At 47.9% G+C, this 5,446-nt stretch overlaps 1 pseudogene; it reads right to left on the bottom strand.

Moving 5' to 3' along the window:
- Positions 1–5,109: 5,109 nt before the first annotated feature.
- LOC124614528 lies at positions 5,110–5,206 on the bottom strand (annotated as a pseudogene).
- Positions 5,207–5,446: the final 240 nt, after the last annotated feature.

The following is a 5,446-nucleotide window of genomic DNA, read 5'->3' as shown; positions in this document are numbered from 1 at the left end:
AGGCAAATCTCAAATATAACGTGGAGAAGATCGTTTTTGGGGTGCCACGAGTGGAATACTTAGGCCACATATTTAGTGCTTCAGGCATACAACCCAATCCGGCGTACATAGAGGATCTCCAGAAACTGGCGCCACCCACGGATACCACACAGCTTAAATCAGTTTTGGGGAAAATTAATTATTACAGGCGGTATGTTCTCCACACCGCTGCAATAGCGAAACCACTACACCACCTTCTCGGCAAACGGGTAAAATGGCACTGGTCATCCAAGTGTGACAATGCTTTCCACGCTTTGAAGAAGGCAATATTGAAAACTGTCTTTGTTCATACGATCCGACAGACCAGCTGGTACGAGCAGCAGACGCCTCCGATTATGGGGTCAGAGGAGTCCTTTCCCATGTGAGACAAACGCTATGGGTCTTTCCAGACCACTGATCAAAGTCTCTCAGAACAGTTCAACGCAATTACAGCCAAACAGAGAAAGAAGTTTGGCTATAGTATTCGGAGTGAAAAGGTTCCACGAATACCTGTATGGACGACATTTTGTGTTGCAGACGGACCACAAGCCTCTGGTACCACTGTTCCGAACGTCGGCCGACATACCCCCCAGGACGGCTCGCCGAATTCAGCGGTGGGCGCTATTCCTGGCAGAGTATAACTACGACATACAGTACCGCTCAGCAGCACAACACGCGAACGCGGACTTCATGCCTCGGTTCCCGGCAGAGGACGATCCAGCATTTGACGCGGACGCCGGCCATCTGCTGCCAACTAGAGGGGCCCACTGGCACAGCTTCCACTGGGTGCAAAACTCAGCGTCAAACGTACGGCTGAAGACAAAGTCCTATCAAAACTTCTCCGATTCATTAAGACCTGCTGGCCAGGCAAGAACTGTAACAGGTCAGGTGTATTGGGACATCGCTTTGCACCAGTATCTCTGCTTTTTCAGGGGTGCAGTGGGTGCCACCTTCCTCCTGATGAATGATAACGCACGGCCCCACCGAGCTGCCATCGTGGAGGAGTACGTTGAAACAGAATATATCAGGCGAATGGAGTGGCCTGCCTGTTCTCCAGACCTAAACCCCATCGAGCATGTCTGGGATGCTCTCGGTCGACGTATCGCTGCACGTCTTGAAACTCAGGAGCTCCGACAGGCACTGGTGCAAGAATGGCGGCTATACCCCAGCAGCTGCTCGACCACCTGATCCAGAGTAGGACAACCCGTTGTGTGCGGGGTACATGCGCAGGAAACAGTGGCGTTTTGTAGCACATGTGTTTCGAGACCATTTTCTCAACTTCTCAACTTCTCACCAATACTGTGGACTTACAGTTCTGTGTCGTATTTGTTCCCTATGTTCGTATGCTATTGGCACTTGTTTTGAGTACTGTCACATTATGTGAAAACTGGAGAATGGTAGGTTTAGTATTTGAAACCGCTTCATAGCGGAGAGGCTACGTGTGGCATGTGCCAGAAATGGTAGTCCATGGTGTTTGTTTCCTCTCCTGAAACCTTGAAGCTGGGTTGCGTTTTGTGACTTGAATGGCTCCGTATCTGCTTTTGTCACAGAGCTTATGCATTTGTAACACACGGATATTGGAAGTGGAGTTCTGTCAGATCTTTATCTTCGACGCGGTATGAGAGGTACATCACCTGCAGTTGTGACTAGACTCGACTTGGATGACACTGATGAAATGCAGACTGCTGCCAAAGGATTACTGAGGACTAAGAACTGCTACGTTAATAGTAGCTTACTGGACTACTTTCCAGAGAATATTGTGGCATTCATTGGGTGAGTGTTGTAAAAAATAGATTTTGGCAACCGAATACTATGGTAGATTGCCAGTACCTGTGGGAACTACTATGTGAATGACACGCGTGGAGAGTAACCAGTGAAATTTAAACATATGTGGCGTGTTTCTACGGTCTCCTGCAACACCGCCAACCCGCAAAATGCCACCGCTATGCGGGTCATCGCTCCAGTTCCGTTGGTGCACCAGCCAAAGTCAGCTGAATTTCGCCCGACCTGCAAGAAGCAGGCTACTTCAGAGGTCGCGTGTAAGAGCAGTAGAGGCCGCCCCATCTACGGACCTTTTGCTGCATCCGCCACGCCTTTCCTCCGCCAATTCGAGCCCACATTTCTAGACCAGTAGCTATCTGGTAGCTACCCGCCACATGGGTACAGCTGTCCTCGCAGTTCCATAACCGCCAGCAGAGTAACGAGGTCGCCAGCACCACGCCACCAACTGGACTCGACGCAGCCCTTGCCACCAGCGACGACTGCGCATCATAACCTGCAGCTCCGGTTGGAACTCCTGGAACCACTCGTGAGATGTCTACCACTGACGTCTAAGAAGGTAGTCTGTCTCGTCTGCAGAGAACTTTCCAGAAGACGACGATGATGACGTTGGTTTGTGGGGCGCTTAACATAGTGGTCATCAGCGCCAGTACAAGTTCCAGATCTTTTCAATTCCAGTCTCGGCACTTCCAGAATGATGATGAAATGATAAGGGCAACAGAAACACCCAGTCCCCGAGCGGAGAAAATCCCTGACTCGCCCGGGAATCGAGCCAGGGGCACTGTGATCCAGAGGCAGCAATGCTAATCACTGAACCGTGAGCTGTAAACTTTCCCGAAGATAGTCTCACACAGAGGTTTACTTTTGTTGTTTTCCATGAACTTTAAATTGTGAAAGAAGTCATTCCTTCATTTTCAATAAGCAGTTATTTTGTATTTATTTTGAACTGCTAACCGATCGCAGAACTTATATTTGTGAACATAAAAATCAATTTATTGCCACAATCAGTTTGAGTATAATCAACTGACTTACTGTGGAAGTGACCCAAGCTGGGACACTTTAATATGCTCCTGCACAACGGATTTAGTGTAACAGCCGGTTTTAGGTGAAGGGTAGTGACTGAAGACACAGGCAGGTATGCTTAAGTGGTATTACTACAGACAGGGATAGCATCCATGTGCTATGACCATTGACGTCATCATCATGCTGGAAACACCCATTTCGAGCGTATCCAAGATGGCGACCCATTGTGTACCACAACACATGCGAAATTACAAATAAAACCCGGTCCACAACATTCACAAAACCTAATAAAACTAGTAAAACAAATGCGGGAAACAGGAGGCTTTGGGCGGGGAGAAATTAAAAATTCACTAATAAAAACAACACCGATTAGTAGGCAACATCTGGAAAGACCGCTCAAAACTGCCAAAAACTAAAACCTCACAACACCATAAAAACTAATCGATCTGCACAAGAACATTGCGTAAGTGGATCAAAGTAAATTAAATAGATCTATCTCTTGCTGTGATTTATGTTTCTTAATTAGATCATGGGAGGAGGAACGTGGATCAATGTTTATTAAAACTAGAACAGCACCTTTGATCCTTGGACCAGGATATCAATAAAGCCCTCCCCCCCCCTCCCCCTCCCTCTCATCTACAGGAGCCGATATTCCCATATCCAGTTGACGTGAGCAACTCTGTTCGGTACCAGGATCCGAATAACCCTTCCCCCAAAATAACAACAGCTGGTATCCCAAACACCAACAAACTTAAAATAAGGAAAGGAACAGTAAACAAAAATCCCACACTTAAAATCAATAAAATATACATAAAAAACCCAAAACTTATTACACTTAGAATAAAAGAATGAACTCGTGCCTACACCTAGACTGATTCCCCATATCTATCTATCTCTCTCTCTCTCTCTCTCTCTCTCTCTCTCTCTCTCTCTCCTGCCCCCTGCCCCCCCCTCCCCTCACTCACACTCTCACACTCTCACACTCTCACACTCTCACACTCTCACACTCTCACACTCTCACACTCCCACAAATACACACGTATACAGACGCATTGTGTTGTATGGAACTAGGGACCTAGAAACGACGGAGAGGCTCCGTCCCCGCCGAGCCCTCACTGGTACACAACCCCACAACAGGCTACAGCAGTCCACTCACCCCACCGCCGCCCCACAATGAACCCAGGGTCATTGTGCGGTTTGTCCCCCAGTGGACCCCCCCCCCAGGAACGTCTCACACCAGATGAGTGTAACCCCAATGTGTTCGTGGGAGAGGAATTATGGTGTACGCGTACTTGGAGACAGTGTTTGCGCAGCGATCGCCGACACAGTGTAACTGAATCGGAATAAGCGGAACCAGCCCGCATTCGCCGAGGCAGATGGAAAACCTCCTTAAAAACCATCCACAGGCTAGCCGGCACACCGGACCTCGATACTAATCTGCCGGGAGGATTCGTGCAAGGGACCGGCACGCCTTCCCGCCCAGAAAGCAGTGCATACAGACCCATAAAACCACAAACAAAGAAACAAACAAACAAACAAAAATACACACAAACTTCCTCACGCAACACCACAACCACCCCCCTTCCCCAACAAACCACACACCTATATCCACATGAAGAAACACCACATAAAAATAGCCATCAGGTACGCTTCCACTCCAACAGTACTCAAGACGAAACTGCTGATTCGAAGTGGGCCTTTTCCCCCGCCCCATAACAGCTCTATTGGCTTACCCAGTATGCCTCAGTCGTATGTTCATGTCTCTGTCGAATAATTCTTAAACTCAGTACCATGGTTACCTGTCAACTGACACCAGCCCCTAGACCGCAGCCCCCTACATAAAGACAAATGACAGGAGAACCTTTTCAATATGTTGCTCCATCAACACTACCAAAACCTGTTTTGTACACCTCTTTACCACAAACGCACTGTGTACGCATCTCCACCACCCGAAAAATCGAACCTGTTGAGAGATAACCCCGGGACGACTGCCCCCACACAGCTCGGTGCAGCCAGTGACGAGTAGCTGTGTCGGTGTGCACAGTGTAACTGCGGTTTTGTAGCGCTTCCTGTCTTGCCATTAGAGTACAAGTTTGTAATGCACACCGTGGTGAGTGAAAGGTTGGCTGGCAGTATTGTCATGATATATTGTGAATAAAGGTAAGTAGACGAGACCTGCGTAAATTTAGGGCGTAAGTAGTCATTAATGAGTGCAAATATGAAGCGAAACTTGTCTCTCATCACCTACTTATATCCTCAGACATCTTAACGCCAGAGTGACGTTGCGAAAACATTGTGTAACGGTTCACGATTTTGCGCCTCGTATAGGGGCCATGCTAATCTTCTCTGTATCCTTTGAAGCGATATGATAACGACAGATGCAGCTTCTCAGTGTACTTGGAATGTACTTGCTTCGGCGGTACGTATACTAAAATTCAAACATGTCTCGACTCTGGCTTAGCTTTGCTGTGCCGTGACAAGGGGCACAAGACTTACCAAGCGCTAATCTGTCAATCAACTACTGTGAAATATGATTGTTAATAAGTGGTGACGCCAAACTTAGATTGTAGTGCAGCATACTCTCAGCATCCCCCCAGAGCAGCTGCAGTTTTACAGCGCTGCCAAT

The sequence above is a fragment of the Schistocerca americana genome, chromosome 4 (assembly GCF_021461395.2).
Source record: "Schistocerca americana isolate TAMUIC-IGC-003095 chromosome 4, iqSchAmer2.1, whole genome shotgun sequence".
Lineage (NCBI taxonomy): Eukaryota > Metazoa > Arthropoda > Insecta > Orthoptera > Acrididae > Schistocerca > Schistocerca americana.
Note: the sequence above shows the minus strand (reverse complement) of the source record. Positions and strands in the feature narration are given on the sequence as shown.